The sequence below is a fragment of the Sitophilus oryzae genome, unplaced genomic scaffold, assembly GCF_002938485.1.
Source record: "Sitophilus oryzae breed Bouriz unplaced genomic scaffold, Soryzae_2.0 scaffold_1494_pilon_pilon, whole genome shotgun sequence".
Lineage (NCBI taxonomy): Eukaryota > Metazoa > Arthropoda > Insecta > Coleoptera > Curculionidae > Sitophilus > Sitophilus oryzae.
In genome coordinates this window covers 3,077,903-3,096,724 of record NW_022146163.1, presented here as the reverse complement: position 1 = coordinate 3,096,724, position 18,822 = coordinate 3,077,903, and the positions used below count along the sequence as shown (strand labels likewise).

The 18,822-nt window shown below is 34.1% G+C and overlaps 1 protein-coding gene across 3 annotated transcripts in view; it reads right to left on the bottom strand.

Annotated features, from left to right (window-relative positions):
- The window catches only part of LOC115877509 (atrial natriuretic peptide receptor 2-like), a 335,138-nt gene extending 331,308 nt beyond the window's left edge, over positions 1-3,830 (bottom strand). For all 3 annotated transcript variants that reach the window (XM_030893711.1, XM_030893710.1, XM_030893712.1), the window contains exon 1: positions 3,398-3,830. The gene's annotated coding sequence lies outside the window, so the exon portion shown is untranslated. The remainder of the gene's footprint in view (positions 1-3,397) is intronic.
- Positions 3,831-18,822: the final 14,992 nt, after the last annotated feature.

Here is an 18,822-nt window from a genome sequence, read left to right as displayed (position 1 = left end):
ATACGAATACCCAGACGAATACCAAAACGAATACGGTCAAATGTTGACGTTTTTTAAATTCCAATATTTAGATTATAGAATTATTATCTCAGGCTTTATTTATATATTTTCAATAAAGTATAAAAACAAAAGCACTCAATTTTTTCACAAAGCAAGTAATAAATTATTCAAAACGGTTTAGTTGGATATCCTTTTTGTTTCTTTCAAAATTCCTGGAAAATTCCCTTAAAATATTTTCCGTGTTCTCTACTTAAAATTCCGTAAAGATTATTAATATTTTGGTATAAATTATACATTAAATAACCTCGTTTTGGGGGTATTTTCGAAGATATTTTATAATTAACATATTAGAATTTATGACGCTAGATGATAATAAATATACGATAATATAAATAATATAGATAATCTCTAAATTGTTTATAAAACTCCGAGTATAAAGCCCTCAAAGGCTCTATAATACTCACTATCCCCTGATTTGGGTCGTCGATGTGATTCATTGATTCGTTCGTAAACCAGCGAATAGTGAGTATAGAGCTAACCGGGGACTTAACTAGGGTTGCCAACCGTCCTCTATCCCAGAGGACACTTCTCTTTGTCCTCTTTTCTGTTATGTATTTAAAAAGTCCTCTTTTTTACATACCAAACTCAAAATCTAAAAAATATTCGTCTATGGCCACAATGCTTTAAAAAATTGTTGTCTTTGGCTACTCCCACTCGTTTGCACAGAAAAGAAAATAAAGAACTATTTATGTACCTACAAGAATAAATATTTTTAACTATTTTATGTTTACTTACTGTTGCCTTATGTTTTGAAAAACGGTTTTGTTGAAAAATGGTTTATTTTATTTTAATAAGTTTTGAGTAATAAATATTTTTAAGAAAGTAAGAAAGACCATCAATCGCATACCGCTGACATAACTTTTTGGCAAATTCTAGACATTTGGGCGAGGTTTCAAAAAATGTTTAACCTGTGCCTATTTTCTACCCTCTCATCCTCTATTTTTTATTTTGAAACTTGGCAACCCTAGGCTTAACTCTAAAGCCGACTCGTGTACTTGACAAACATTTGTTATTGGCATTTTGCATATACTTGCCATGTTGTGTGAGTGGTTTACTTGTGCAATTATTTGTCACCCGTCGCGCCGCGTGAACGCCAAGCTTGTTGTTTACAAATGAAAAAAAAAAGTTTGTTTAGAAAGATTTGGCAAGTATTTGACACTTGGCAAGTATTTTTTATTGGCATACAGGGTCTGACGACAGTGCGGCGTAGCTCCTATAATACATAACTCATAAATTCTGTATAGATGCCCGACGCACCCTGTATACCAATGACAAATGTTTGTCAAGTATACACGAGTCGTCTGAGCGCGCCATAATATACATATAAAGCCGGACTCTCATGACTCCTGTACTTGACAAACATTTGTTATTGGCATATACTTACCATGTTGTGGGAGTGGGTTACAATAATTATTTGTCACTCAGATTGTTGTTGATTACAAATGAAAAAAATGTTGTTTCCAAAGATGGTATACTTGCCAAGTACGCAAATATTGGCGTACTTGCCAAGTACACAAGTCGTCAGAGTCCAGCTTAAGGTATGATTCCGAAGACGAAAAAAAAATGGATTTTACCGGGGAGGAAGAAGACAAATTAATTAATTTAGTATGTAAATATTCTACTCTCTATGATACTAGTTTTAGGTTGAAGAGTTCGTTACCAATTAAACTAAGTACAAAGTTGAATTGCTTTTTATTTAACCGACAATAGCTTCTAAAAGTCGTTTTATCGCTGAATAAATGTTTTTTATGAGTAAGGAATAACTTCCTTCCCTAGGTCTGTTTTTAAACAGAGGTAAAATGGGTTTTCTTCTTTTCTTTGCAACAAGTAACAATAATATTTCGTCCTCTTCATTGTAGATCTTGCTCATATTGTCGCCGACATCGACAATGATATGACGACAGCGATAAGCGACACTGTCGCCTGTCGTTGTCGTCTGTAGCGGTCGCCTCTCGCTGTCGCCGTCTTCGGAATCATACCTTAAGGGATAACTTCCTTCCCTAGATCTGTTTTTAAACAGAGGTAAAATGGGTTTTCTTCTCTTCTTTTCAACGAGTACCAATAATATTTCGTCCTCTTCATCATCCTCCATCAGTAATTCAAGTAACACAGATTTATCAATTACGTAATCAGACATATTTATTAATTATTATAACTACTTCGCGAACGTCATTTAAACACTGACAGCTACATCGTAGATCTCGCTCATATTGTTGCCGACATCGACAATTATATGACGACAGCGATAAGCGACACTGTCGCCTGTCGTTGTCGTTGTCGTCTGTCGCGGTCGCTTGTCGTTGTCGCCGTCTTCGGAATCATACCTTTAAAATGGTATGCTCAGACGACACGTGTACTTGGCAAACAATAATTGCGATTGGCATACAGGTTGCCAATCACACAGTGCGTCGGGCATCTAGGTATACAAAATTTCTAGTTTTTTAAGCTTTTCTATTTCTTGCGCATTCTCACGACTCGTGTACTTGACAAACATTTGTAATTGGTATACACGGTGCCCTACGGTGTGTCGGGCATCTATGCAGAATTTCTAAGTTATTTATTATAGGAGTTACGCCGCACTCCCGCCAGACCCTGTAGGCCAATAAAAAATACTTGCCAGGTACACGAGTCGTGAGAATGCGCCTTTAGTTTCAAAGTTTTAGCACAGTTTAAAGAATATAAATATAATATATAATTATGTATATATTCTTTAAACTGTGGTTTTAGAAGCTAGGCGCACTATCGCCGGACCCTGTATGTCAGGCACAATAAATGTTTGTTATGTTTGCCAAGTACACGAGTCGTCAGAATCCATCTTAATATATAAAACCAGACTCACACGACTCGTGTACTTGAAAAACATTTTGTTATTGGCATATACTCGTACTTGCCATTTCGTGTGAGAGGTTTACTGGCCATCTATGGCGCAACTAGGGGGTCGGTCGTATAAAATTGGTTTCAACCTCAAATTATTAATATGACCTATACCCCCCTAAAAGGATGTGTCTAGTTGCGCCCCTGCTTGCCATATTGTGTGAGTGAAACCTCTCGTAGAACCCTTAAAACCCTCTAGCAGATCTAATCTAACAATATTACAGTTGGGCGGTACAACAGCAAAATAAAACACTAATTCAACATAATACACCAAAACACTTTACTTATGTTTGGCTATCATTAAAACTGGTTTAATCATTGTACAAGCGGTTTTAATGATCTGCTGATGATGCTAACATAACGAAACGCGCGTCCGTGGTGTATTAGTGTTTTATGTTGCTCTTAATCTAACAATCTGCTTCAAAAAATCAATGCCCAAAGGTTTACAACAAAATCTACTTACCGGCATAGGCAAAAGAGAAATTTTAATCCAATAATTGTAAAAATATAATATCTCACACAGTAACTATATTCCACAAGTCACAAAAACTAAAAAATATAAACAAAAAAGCACAGGTATAAACAAGATCGGCACTAGTCGAATTCCGGGTTTTTAAGGGCCCAACGATGCCACTGGTTTGTAGTGAGAAGAAGGGCGACAAGACACGAAAAAACGTTCATCTTTCACGCACCAAACTATCGATATTTCCTCGTTTTCTATCGGTCCTCGTCAGTCAAATTCAAATATACAAAAACAACACCGGTCCTCGTATCCGGGTTGGGAGCGATTGGAAAAAAACAAACAAGAGCCGACGTAATATTCGAATCCGTGCGTAAATGACACCCAAACACACCATTCACAAGCGAGCAAAAACGAAACTGATCGACGCTCGACGCCGCCGACGCTGATTCGACGGTGGGGTCGTTCGTGTTTACGTGTGCCGGCGCGACCGAAAAGAGCACATCGCTGAAGAGCGACGTTGCCCGCTTGGGCGATTTGTAGAGGAATTGAAGAATTTAAATTAATATTGTTATAGTTATTAACGTAATAAGGCCGATAAACAACAAATAACGGCCGGGCTGAAGTTTGTGATCCGAGGCGATAGCCGAGGATCATAAGCAGCCAAGGCCGTTATTTGTTATCGGCCGTGTTGCGTTCTAGATTTTTCGTCATACTGCAGATTTTTTAGAGCAATAAACACTACTATTTAATAACAAATTTTATTGAACAATAACACAAGTAAGGATAAAAAATACATAATGTCTTATACTAAAATTCATTTTTCATGATAATGAACATGGAAATTAAAAGTGCACTTGTTGTTCTTAGAAATCTGTAATCCTTCCCAGGGATTTACAGATTTTATAGAAGAAGATGATGCTACTGAAGAATGGCAAATATTTGTATCCACTAAAGACACATTATTTTGGAGCTATCATGAAAAAGTTGATTTGTTATTTTCATTCTTTTGGAAACTGATTTTCTATGTAAGTTTCTGCCACTGTTGAAGACTCCCATCCTCCTAGCTCCTTTAGCGATAGTAAATCACCACCATTTTCGGCGAGCATGGTTGCTGATGATCTACGAAATGAATGCCCTGTATAACGTTCTGGATTCTCCAAGTTCAAAAATTTTGCAATTTTCTGCGGTACGCTCCCGATGGTATGTATACCGACGATTTGCTTAACACACTTGCCTTTCTTGTAACCAATGAAAAATTTTGGATTGTCAAAGTTACGAGGACGCAGGTTGATGTATTTTTGTATAAACCATAGGCATCAAACGGAAGGCCCGTTTTGGAATAAGAAATTTCCTATCTTTCTTATTTTTAGTATTTCTTAATGAGACAAGAATATTTTTCTTCGAATCTTCGAAATCATCAACTGTGAGTGACCAAAGCTCGCTGCGCCTACAAGCTCCAAGAATACCAAGCACCAATACAATTTTTCGAGTAACCAGGTGTAATCATCGGCATCCAGTAGAAAATTATTTATGTCATTCTCCGACAGAACTTTGGCTTTTTGGTGAATAACCTTCGTTTTGCGCCTCAGAAACATGAACAGTTTACCAAATCTATGAACAAATATAATTTAGATGAGTATGATTAAATATCGAAGAATATAATGGCTTTTTACCTTGATATGTCGATGTTTTCATATACTCTCAACGCAAGCTTCAGCATGGATATCTTTGTCCACAGTGATGTAGGAGAATACATTTCAGACATTCTTTTAGCATAAGCCAGCAATACCGCTTCATTTACGCTGTTTATACTTCTATCCTGCCGCCACTTCAAAAAATTGTCATATTCCTGCTGATATCTCTCTCTGGTTATAGTCGGAAGTAAATTTTGAGTAGCCGCAGCCGCTTCCTCCTGTATTTCCAACGGAATTTCTCGCGACATCTCGCTATGGTCTATTTTCCCAATTTTTGAAAAGTCCAACTGACAATAAATAGTCATTGTTGCAGGTGACAGACGTTACGATTACCTTAGAAACTTAACGGCCGCCGGCCGTTATGATAACGTCCGGCGGACGTTATATGCATCTTTTCCATTCTGATTTTGCTTATGTTATAATAATATAACAATATAGTATGACGAAAAATATTTTTCCCGTAATGCCTGTACTGAAAAATTATATTTTCGCGTGATTTAAACAGAATGATCTAAATAAATATTGCTTTGCTCATTTGTTAACAAATATATATTTAAATTTTCTCGGAAATTTATTTGTTTCCTTATACAAGGTGAGTCTTAAATAAGTGCAAATATTTTCAGTCCTGGTAGATATACCGTGTAGTGCATCGAAACCCGGGAAGTTCCATGTTAATTTTGAAATGGTCAGATATTATCTGCCCAGATGATTTTATGCCAAAGTTGTATTAGACTTTTTTGATGAGGCGTTCAAGTTGTACTTTTGAGAAAATTTCCTTTCATTTGAAATAAGTAATTACTATTTAAAAGTTGTTTGCAAAAATCTATCTGCAAATTAGTAAAATTTATAATACGGCCCAGAGGAAGCTACAATTTAAATACTAGCAAAAATGTAATTGTGTCATTGTCAAATTCGATGTCACATTTTCTTTAAATGAATTTGAAGATACCAAATAGAGTAATCTGGTATAAAATAATTATGATTTTCGCAATTTCTGAAAAAGTTACGATGGTTAAACGGCATTTTCCTGGAAATAGTATTCCCGGTGTGTAGTCAGTGGCGTTGACCTTAAAAAGCACCAAAATATTTCAGTGCTGGACACCAGCACCAAATTTGGTACACAGCTTCTACACATAATAGGGCTTCAAAAATTGCCGGGAAACAATCTCTGGCATGTCCGGATCATCCTTTGATAACGTCAACAAAATGGCGGACAAAATTTTTAGCATGAAATTGGATTATCACTTGTAACTTTGTTAATATTTAACCGATTTTAAGTTTTAATAGCTCATTTTAAAGCTTGAATAATTTGCTAAAAAAAACTATATTCAGTTTTTTTGTAGGAGGGGTAGTTTTCACGCATCCCTTAAGATTGGAATAAATAAATGAAAAATGACGGTTTTATTCTAAACAAATTGAAACGTTAAAACAACAATTAGGTTTCACTAGGTATTTAACTAATTAAGTTATTACGTCAAAATAAAAACACTAAATCACCACAATACACCAAAACACTTTTACTTTTACACTGGACGCTAAGTTATTACGTATACTACTCTTAATTTTAACTATTTTTTGCGCCCCCCCCCTCCCCCATCGACGCATCCCCCCCGCCCTTGCCTTGTCTCTGGAATGTTACAAATTTGTTTTCATAAGCAAAATAATAAAACTTTTTTGTGAAGAAACAAAATATACATAAAATAAATATTTATTTTTTCTACCCTCCCCATTTAAGTCTTTTCTTTTTTTGATTCTGTCCACCCCTCAAACCTATATACACCTAAAAATTTATCGATTAATTAGATTATAACCAGTAATTTAGTTATTTTTTAACCGATTTTAAATTTTAATAGCTCATTTTAAAGCTTGATGAATAATTTGCTAAAAAAAAACTTAAATTAATTTTTTTGTCGGGGGGGTTGTTTTAACGCATCCCTTAAAATTGTGGTAATTAGTAAAAACTAACAGCTTTATTGTCAACAAATTATGTACAAAAAAGAAAACAAAAACAAATGATATTAAATATTAAGTATAAAATAGTTCTGTAATTTTAATTATTGTTTGTCCCTCCCTTCACTAACACACCCCCTGCACCCACGTTCGACTGAACTCTAATAATTTTCTTGTATTGCATGCAAAATAAAAAACATTTTTTGGGATTTATTAAATGTTTGTTAATAATTTTAGAAAACTAAAAAATAGTCCTACCCTTTTTCCACTGTTCCCACTCCTTCCCTCTAATAAATTTTCTCAGCCCGCGCTGACCCTTTTTATCCCCTCGAGCCCCGAAAATTCCATTGACTTCTCCCAAAAATTGATAACAAATGATTTAACAGTATTTTGTCAAAAATTTGAAAAAATATCAGACCTGACCTGACCTCACCTAGGCCCGTGTTATTGGGATCTCGTCAGGTGAGCGTGAAAGTGACTTTTGTCTTTGTTTATTATTGAATATTACGACAAAGACAAAAGTCACTTTCACGCTCACCTCACCTCACGGGATCTCAAAAATACCTAAACCTAATAAATAAGCCTAAATGGGCCTAAGCCGGGAATATTGTACATATTATTATTAGTTACTATTTTTAATTATATTTAATATGAAGTTAAGTTAATGTTGTGATGTTGTTAGTTTAAAAATGTATCCTCTCAATTTATTTTTAGGAACATATTTATTCGTTTTTTAGGAGGATTCAGAGGAACTTTGAGGGGTGGACAATGCTCTGTAAATGTCATGTACCCGGGAAGTTTTTTTTGTTTGGGAATATTGTACATAGAGTTACTATTTTTTAGTAATAAAATTAGTGTTAAGGTATTACTTTAATATTTATCTTAGATTTATTTTTATTGATTAAGAAATATGTTTTTGCAAAAGTTATTTTTAGCTTGAGAAATGTATCTTCCGAAGTCATTTTTAGGAAAATACTTTATATGGGTATACATTATACATATTGATAAATTTTTAGGTGTATATAGGTTTGAGGGGTGAACAGGAACAAAAAAAAAAGACTTAAGTGGGGAGAGTAAAAAAAATAAATATTTAAAAAATATTTATTTTATGTACATTTTGTTTCTTCAAAAAAAAGTTTTATTATTTTGCTTATGAAAACAAATTTATAACATTTCAGAGACAAGGCAAGGGGGGGGATGTGTCGATGGGGGAGGAGGGGGGCAAAAATAGTTAAAATTAAGAGTAGTATACGTAATAACTTAATTAGTTAAATATTAAAACGTAATTGTTGTTTTAACGTTTCAATTTCTTTAGAATAAAACCGTCATTTTTCTTTTATTTATTCCAATTTTAAGGGATGCGTGAAAAATACCCCTTCTACAAAAAACCTGAATAAAGGTTTTTTTAGCAAATGATTCTAGCTTTAAAATGAGCTATTAAAACTTAAAATCGGTTAAATATTAACAAAGTTACAAGTGATAATCCAATTTCATGCTAAAAATTTGGTCCGCCATTTTGATGACGTCATCTAGGGTTGCCAGACGTCCGGCTAAAGCCGGACATGTCCTCCTTTTTTGGCAATTTGTTAATGTCCGGCCGGCTTTTCTTTATGTCCGGCTTTTTTCCATTTTACGAAAAATTGTTAATTAATTTCGATTTTTATAATACTAAAAAGTGCAAAGTGGCAACAGCAAACCAGCAACCGGTCAACCATAAAAATCAAACCAAGACCGGTTCATTAGTGTATAAGATAAAAAAGAAAATAATTTTATTGAAATTTTAGCTTTGTTCGGGTTCTTGTTATTACCGATTCTGAACCGTCCTAGAACTCTGCAGCGCATGCGCAAATGAAATAATGTCTTCATATTTCCTTCTGCGCATATGCATCACAGTTCTAGGACTGTTCAGAATCTGTAACAACAAGAACCCGAACAAAGCTTTTATAAGCTTGTGTAAATGCTTAATAAGTAAAGAAATGTCCGGCTTTTTTATCAAAAATCAGGCTTTTTTGTACAATTGTCCTACTTTTATACACTGTCCATCTGGCAACCCTAGACGTCATCAAAGGATGAACCGGAGATGCGAGAGATTGTCTCCGGGCAATTTTTGAAGCCTTATTATCTCTAGAAAGCGTGTGCCAAATTTGGTGCTGGTGTCCGGCACTGAAATATTTTTTGCCACTGACTAAGTGTATGTAATGTTCCAAAGGAAACAATGTTTTTGCGACATTTCGCAACTTTATTGTCGCTTCTTCAGGCACCAAAACATGTATTAATCCATATGCCTACAAACATGCATGGCGATTCCAACCGCCAACACTAAACACTTGTACACCGATGCTCGGTTTGTGTCGTACTCAAACCGAGCATCGGTGTACATCGGGCAAAAATACCCGTTAAGTTTCTGTTCGTTCTTCTGTATGTGTCTTAGTGTTGGCCGTTGGAATCGCCATGAATGTTTGTAAGCATATGGATTAATATATTATGTTTTGGTGCCTGAAGACAATAAAGTCGCGAAACGTCGCAAAAACATTGTTTCTTTTCGAGCCTTCCCAAACACCCACGATTTTTTTTTTCTGCGTACTAACTACTGGGAACTAACAATAATTATAATAAAACAAAGAGTTCTAAGGTACAGTATATACAGATATTGAAAATCTAAACAACCCCTGAAACTTCTAAAACGTATCGTCTACGATTCGTAGGGGTTGTAAAACTGGCGAGACAGTGTGCGTGACTCGAGGCGCGTAACTTCGTTTCTCTCTTTCGAGAATTTCATGGTTATTTAATACCCCCATTCGGTTATGAACCGTAGCGGCTTCAAAGAACTCGACTAATATTACCTTCTTTTAACGACACGTCCGCCAGTCGATAGCTTATTTTTATAGCTGTGTCTTTCGGTTTCGGATATTGATAAATTTAAGTGGTGGATATTGATAAATTTAGGTGGTAAGCATAACCTAATTAAATTTTGACCCTATATGTCATGGGAATGTTTTATTTGAACAACACCCATGTTGCCAAGTGCATAACAAAATTTTTTTTGAAAAAACGGAAAAAAAGTTAAATTAAGGCAGAATTGTACAGAGTGTCCCCCATTTTGGTTGAAATCAGACGGTATCTACGTTATTAATGAAGATAGGAGGATATGGTTTGCACAGACCTGTCCCAGTTTTTTTTTCAAACGGAATATGCTTTAAACAGAAATTTGTTTGAGGGCTATGAAACGAGTCGTTTCTGAGCTACATACGGTCTTTTTGCAAATTTTGCAATCTGGAGCCCCATCTTGCTGAAGGTATATTTCACGTAAATTAGCTAAAGGAATATCCTGTAAAAGTTCCTGTAAGATAGCTTCCAAGATTTACAAATAGTGGTAAGCTTTATATGTATATAAAAATATTTCAAATATAAGATGAAAATATGTATTTTGTATCTTAAGCCGGCGACGGACGATGAGCGATAATATAATATATATTATAGCTCGGCAGTAAGCTATAATATTATATTATATTATTACTGCAGTGCACTAGAATATATATATTTTTATTTTTCAATATAGTAGGCTGATTTAGTGAACTATATGGTGTAGAAAATGGCGAGGGCGAAAGACTTTTTATTACTTGATACCATTGATAGCTCATCAGAAGATGAATCAGATGCTGAAAGCGACAATTTATTAGCAATTATGGTTAGTAACCAAAAACAAGCACCAAGATTCTGGTTATCTAATCATATCAAATACCGAAAAGAACGAGGAGAATTTTCACTTTTTAACGAATTAAGTGACGAAAAATTTACAAATTATTTTCGAATGGACAGAACTAAATTTTATGAACTTCATGATCTAATAAAAAATGATATAGAAAAGCAAAACACCAGTATGCGAGGAAGCATTAGTTCGTTAGAGCGACTGGCAGTTACAAAATTTATTTTTCAAATCACGTTAAACGCACGCCACGCACCTATTTGCTTTCTTCGCGGGCACCGCAACGCAAGAGGGGGGAAATATATATCCTAAAAATCGCTCGGAAAGCATATTCGTTCATTTATGAAATATATCGCCCGATATCGCCGGGATATAGATATATATTATAGCATCAATGCGCTGCGACCTGCACTTTTTAATGCAAAGCGATATTTTTAAAATATGTGAGCTATAATATATATTATATTATCGCTCATCGTCCGTCGCCGGCTTTATATCTGCACATCGCTGCTTTTCAATACACGAAGATAATTCTTCTTACCTTTACGCTTTTTTACTTACATTATATGCACGCCGCTGCTGGTCTTCAATAATTTGCAAATAAATAAAGGCAAATTTGTTAAAGGTTTATCATACTTAAACCTTACCGTTTTTGAAATATTTTCAATTTTATGAAACCGCATTACAAATTTTAAGGCTTCATTTCTCCAAGGGTATCAAAGTTTTTAAAACTGAATATTTACTGAAGAATATTTATTGATCAGATATTGTGTTGCAATAATAAAAATTTTACTACCTTATACAGAGTGTCCAAAAATTTATATTAAATAATTCCTAGGTTTAAACGGCAATAACTTGTTTAATTTAAATGGAATACCCTATATATTTTACGTGAATCAGATGCACAATGTAATTGTCTATCAAATTGTATTATACCATTTTTTACCCATCTCTTCAAATTTTCGTAGAAAATGCATTTTATTATAATTTAGACCTCATTTATCACTATACCCATGGAATATTGACATTTTAGATTATTTCTAAAGATGTAACAAATTTTCAAAAAGTACAAATACTAATATTGTCGATATAGTTACCTTATTTCAATGAAAAATAAATCAAACTGTTTAATTTTTTTGTTAAAGAGGACCAATTAATATATTAAGTATTCAAACTACATTAATTGACTGTTTACGTTGATTAATAATAATTGCTCCAAATACTAAAAAACTGAATTTTGTGTGTGTATTAAACAGTGTGGTAAAAAGTAACACCTTATAAATTTTATTTCATTTTTTGCCGAATGCTTATTTATAAAAACAGAGACGTTAATTTTCATAACTTATTATTATATTGATTTCTGAGCCAAATCCACATTTATTTAGAATACTTTATTAATTAAAACAATTTAAAAGTATGTAATTAACTAATTTTTGGTCGGAAATAATGGTGGTATATTTAATTGGTATACTCTTTTATAAAGATTTAAATAGTTGTTTTTGTATACCAATGGGCTTGCAATATTTACTAGCTGTACATTTTGTACATATATGTTGCTTTAAAAAAATCTGAAATGTCAATATTCCATGGGTATACTGATAAATCGGGTCTAAATTATAAGAAAATGAATTTTCTACGAAAACTTGAAGAGATAGGTAAAAAATGGTATAATAATATTTGATAGACAATTAAATTGTGCATATGATTCACGTAAAATATACAGGGTGTTCCATTTAAATTAAACAAGTTATTGCCATTTAAAGCTAGTAATTATTTAATATAAATTATTGGACACTCTGTATAAGGTAGTAAAATTTTTATTATTGCAACACAATATCTGATCAATAAGTAATCTTCAGTAAATATTCAGTTTTAAAAACTTTGATAGGTACCCTTGGAGAAATGAAGCTTTAAAATTTTTACTGCTATTTCATAAAATTGAAAATATTTCAAAAACGGTAAAGTTTAAGTATGATAAATCTTAATCAAACTTACCTTTATTTCAATCGTAGAGTCCAAAAATAGAATAATATACATGGTGTTCCATTTAAAAAAATACAACTATAACTTTTACTTATTTGGGACACTCTGTATCTTGTAAAAATATTTTTAAATTGTAGCTCTAATAGTCCTTCAACGAACCCAAAACTTACTACTTGTAGAAATCTAATAGTTTAGCTACAATACTCCGTGTCGTATGTGGTGAACAACCCTGTAGATTATAACTATTTATAAAAAAGTGTATAGTTTTGATATTGGTACATTATAGTCTTTATAGGTAATCACAAAATAAATGTTTGCGGCTAAAATATTTGAAGTAAATGTCCTTTAACTCAGTGATTCCCGAAGTGGACCACCAAGGGACCACGGTACGACGCAAATTTCCATCGTTAAATCTAATCTTCAAAATTTTTCAATGAATTTTGGGAATATGGTAGAAATGGTGCAGCAGGGGGCCCACCGAAACTAGTAAAATTGGTCTAGTAGAAAAAAAAATTGGTCAAGTGCGAGTCGGACACGCGCACGAAGGGTTCCGTACCATTCATTATCTATACAACATTAGACACTATATTATTATAGACTTTTTTGTGATTTAGCTGAAATTTTGAATGCGCGTATAAGTAATTTAAAAAAAAATGAAGAAACACACTAAAAATTGTATTAATCAATAATAAATATGTAAAAAGTAAAAATAAATATGTAAAAATATGTAAAAATTAAAAAAAAAACATTAAAAAATAGTCGCCTTGGCTAGGATTCGAACCTGCCTTAGTACGACTCCAACGTCATAGCAGCGTAAAGTACTAACGCTTTAAACCACGTGGCCACCGAAGACTTGAAAGATTCTATGTAAAATTCTTACTTAAAAGATATGTTTAGTGAAAGTACTTTTTATTTATAAACATTTATTTAATTCTGTATTTGTATTAGTATTTGTTCTTATAGCGGCAACATAAATACAGTATCTGTCAAAATTTCAACTGTTTAGCTATAACGGTTCATAAGATAGACCTTTGTGACGGACGGACCGGACGGACGGACAGCGAATTCTTAGTAATAGGGTTCCCGTTTTTACACTTTGGGTACGGAACCCTAAAAAATGTTTGGAAATTTCTACTTTAAGTGAATAAATTAAAAAAATGTTTGGGAATTTCTTTTTTAAGTGAATAAATTCCAGTAAGTAAATTATGTCAAGAAACTATAATTATTATTGTTACTACCTTTTTTCATAATATTTTTAATAATTCTGGATGCATGTTTGTTCTCATAACTAATTTTTCGTCAAAAATTTAGTAATGATTAATTTCAACATACATATAAAAAATAATACTCTATTTCCAAGCATTATCAATATGACAACGTCGCGTCCCCTTAAAGCTGGCGCTTAAAGCCCGCGCTCAAAGACCCGAATTAATGCGACGTTGTCAAGTGTATACTATAGATTTCTTTAGAGCGGCTAGACTTTACGCGCCAAATAGAGTGTTGAAGGCAGAGGGCAGAGATATACATTGCAGTAGGAAGTAGGTATACTTCTCAGGTTGCAGCATGGCACATTATTTTAATAAACCATTACGAATAAGATCAAGCAAAAATCATTCCCGTTCTGTAACTAAAATGTAACACAAGTATCTTACGGTCGAAAAAAAAAACGGCGTCAAAGACGGCTGAAGAATGATAGTTGATGATAATTTGAGCGAGGTTAAGCCGCAAGCTCCAGACGTCATTTACTTGGGCCGTACTCTTTTTTATTTTTAATGGCGCCTACTGTTAGTTGGCCTTAAGAAGGTTTTAATTTATTTTTTTTTATTGAGAACATTTTTTTTTTCTACAAACATCACTAAAAGTGTAATTTTTAACACATGCTGTCAGTGCCTAAAATGTAACAGTATGTCACTGATGGTAAAAGCCCTTTACTTTTAGCACTAGCATAGCACTAGTGCTAAAAGTAAGTCACGTGATTTACTTGTAACACTGAAGCGATAATATTACCATAGCAACCATAAACTTCATAATTATTTGATTTCAGAATGACATATTATGAATTATTCATTAACCAGGGGCGGGAAAGTGAAATAGCAAAAGCGGTTCCACCGTTTCCACGGAAATCTCAAATAAATTAGTTCCAGCCCTAGCCACTAGGTGGTAGTGCAATTAATTTTTAGGTTAAGAAGTTGCTACTAGTTATTGCCAGATGGCGGTAAATCAGATTTTTTTTGTAGTTTCCATAGTTTCCAACGGCCATTGTCATATTATTGTCAAATTCTCAAAAAATATTGTCGTTGTCATAGCGCCAATCATAATATTATCAAATAAATGATTTTCAAAACGTTTTTCAAACTATAATTTGTTATATGTGTTTTAATTAGACAATTCCTTGTGTTTCTGGCCCTAAAAATATAATGTAAGTCTTTTATTTTTGCCATCATTTAAAGTACCTATTTATATTTACTCCATTTACAAAACTTTGAGCGTATTACGTTGGTCTTGTTTTATTATAATAAACGATGTTTTATTATTTGACTTATAAATAAGAACTTTAAATAATAAATAATATTTCACATGTTTGGCTTTAATTTTATTTAATAATTGTATAATTATACTGTTAAATCTTATTTTTTACACATCACAACGATACTTGTTATTAGTATTGTTGAATTTGTGTAAAAAATATTATTTATTAATCAAATTTAATTATTTTAGAGTAAAATTCAATAAATACGCTCATTTAAAAAGCCCGCGCTTCGATCCATTTAAAACAAGCCCTACTCAATAGATGGCGCCACTTCTGTAGGACCTTTTTTCAGTATGGCAGAGTCCATTCTTTGTCTAGCTAGGTATATTCTTTGTCATTAACGTAAAAAGTAATAATGCCTTGATATATACGAGCATAAACTTGTTTGTAGAAAAAATAGTGTATGATATGTGTGCTAGAAGTAACTGAAAGTTTAAATTGAAAATCGACGTTGGAGTGATTTTCGAAAACTACTAACGTTTCAACATAAGTATATGTGGGATATTAATTGTATTATTATATTCGACCTTATAACAAAACTCATCTGACGAAAAAGTGTTAATGTAGTATATTAATATGGAGTAAAAATTTTACTAATTACTTTACTTTTACTTTAATAATTAAATTCGTTCCAAAAAACGATACGCCACTGGTCATTAGAACAATCCCAAATGCGCCTAGTTGCCGGGGTCGGAAATTTTAGACTTCTCTGTCTCTTTTGTCCTTGTTTGACACATTGGAATGTTTGATACACTACTAACGAGTATTTATGAATGAGATGTTCGGTCTATCTTTATAATGTCTTTGGTTACACCCATAATTAAAAAAACAAGACACATTAATGCATAGCGCTATATCTCCTCGGTTTAAGCTGGAAAGAACTATTCTTTCTGTGTGTTCCATATACGTTTTATATTTTTCATAAATATTAATAAACTTCACAGAAATTTCTTTTGACCACGTACTTTTAAACCGTTTTAAAACCACCAATTGAACGTCAAAAGTTAGGAAGCGGCCAGTTGTATACAAGAGAAAAAATCGCTGATAGACCAATAAAGGAGATATCGTGATATACTCTGACAGCTTGGGCGCTTTAAGAAGCATCACCATGCAATCAGTGAGATCGAAAACTGATGGACTGCCGAGAAGCACTGTCCAAAGAGGGGCCCACTATGTGCTGGGTGCCAGGCCACAGCAATCAGCAATGTGGTGGGCAACCAAGAAGCGGACAGACTTGTCAAAGAGGGGGCCATGGGAAAGGCCGTGGCAGATGACCCACCACTTGTGACAATCAACACACTGAAGGAAGCTATAGAAACTACCAACAAAGCCAAGCAGGAAGAGACGTGGCAACACCGTGAGTACTGCGCTACAGCTCGAAGACTGTGGCCAGTGGTAGATAGCAAAAAGACAAAACAACTACTAAAGCACAAAAAGAACCTAGTACGCAAAATTGTAGGTGTCATCACTGGAAACTGCCCCACGGGGGTAAACCTCGTGAGATGGAAGATTTCCAACGCCGACTATTGCAGAGCATGCGGAGAGGAGAAGCATGGAGCATCTCACGAAGAAGCAGTGCCGGACAGTGTGCCACTGTCCGGCACTGAAATACCGACACTTTAAAGCTTTAGGGCCAGGTTTTTTGGAGGGACTAGAGGAAGCAGCAGAAGCAAACGTCAGCGACATCGAACTTTGCAAAGAGCTGCAAGTGCTTCGACGCAAAGAAAGAATGAGAGGAAGGTTTGGTACAACTATAACAGGGGTATCGCAATGGGCCCAAGGCCTCCGAATGAGGGATCAAACAGGATCTTAAACCCCAGCAACCTAACCTAGCCTAACGTCATAAGTTAAACAATAGTCAAATGAAACCTGAATCAACTCAATTGATCAATTAACATGATTTGTCGAGTTTAGACGGTCATATTGCATTCATGCGAATTGAATTCATGTGACTTAATCAAAGCCTCTGAAGGTAAATAAATAAATAAAAAAGAACGTAAAGCGACGAAGGCTGACGCTCGGCATCGCGACGGCCGGCGGATCGAACGCCGACGACCGGTGTCGTTGACACGAACTAGGTGAGTCTGCGGCGTAGAAGAACGTTACTCATTTGTTTTGGACGGTGGGCATTTTGGGACCGGATTATTATAATGTTGTAAGGTCATTGTTTTAAGGAAGTGTCGAAAAAACACAGTAAATCAGAATAAGTGAAAAATAGATATAATAAGATGAGCTATAATAACATTATGTAAAAGTGAATATTTCTGGATCTTATTCATACGAAAGCGTAGAGCTGCCATCGCAACATTGAAAAATATTTTTAGCAAAATTTACACTTTTTCTGTAAATTTACAGATTTTCTGTAAATTTACAGATTTTCTGTAAATTTACACTTTTCCTGTAAATTTACAGATGTTCTGTAAATTTACACTTTTTCTTTAATTTATGCGTTAGTGGCAACAGTGGTGCGTTATTCTACGAGTAGTTCCCATCGAATTCTGTTCTACGCCAGTTTATTCACAAAAGTCTTTACTAGTAAAGACAGAATTAGGGAACCACTGCGGCAATTAATTGAAGGATTGAAGACATGCGGACTATATGAAAAGATTAAGCAATATCCCAGTATATTCAAAGATATATTTTGTTCTGAAACCACACTCTCTTCAAAAATACTTAAAGAATTATTCCTCATCGTCTATACTGAACCTGGGTCTAACATAGTACAGAAAATCGGGTGATCTCTTATTTTAGGGATTATGTATTAAATTTCGAATGTGTGTGATATAATAGTATGGCATTTTTTTGTTTAATATGTTTTCTAATATGCTTTTAATCGACCCGGAAAGTATTTTCACCCTTTCCGATGCATTACTGTTTGCAAGAGGATCTGATGGCCTCCACCTCTGGGATGACGTAAACTGTCGTCTGCAAATGATGTAAACTTAACATAACCATCCTCTAGCAGACATGTCAAAATTTCTTTATGACTTAATCCGATATGAAAGTAGGTTTTAATGTATTCGTCCATAATCTCTGATGAATATCTGTACTACTTAGGCACAATAGCAACTTAATCAGCGGAGAACAATGCTCACTTGTAACGTGAGTAACGAGCAGGTCGATGCCGAGACGTCATTCTGCTGGGTAGTAAATTTCGCATGCAATTTACAGAAAAAGTGTAAATTTACAGAAAATCTGTAAATTTACAGAAAAAGTGTAAATTTACAGAAAAAGTGTAAATTTAACACATACAGAAAAAGTGTAAATTTACATCGTACATATAACAGAAAATCTGTAAATTTACAGAAAAAGTGTAAATTTTGCTAAAATTATATTTCATTGTTGCGATGGCAGCTCTACGCTTTCGTATATTCAAGCATCAGGTCAAACAATGCAAATTCACCTCAAATATGCATTTATATTCGATACCAATTAAACTTTTAGTTACGTAATCGAGGGCGCGATTTTTAAATTAATTGTTGCCAGCCATGGACATTGGGCGCCGGGCTCACTAACTGGAATTTAAATTTCTCGCTGGGGATTCAGGTGATAGTTCAGCTGT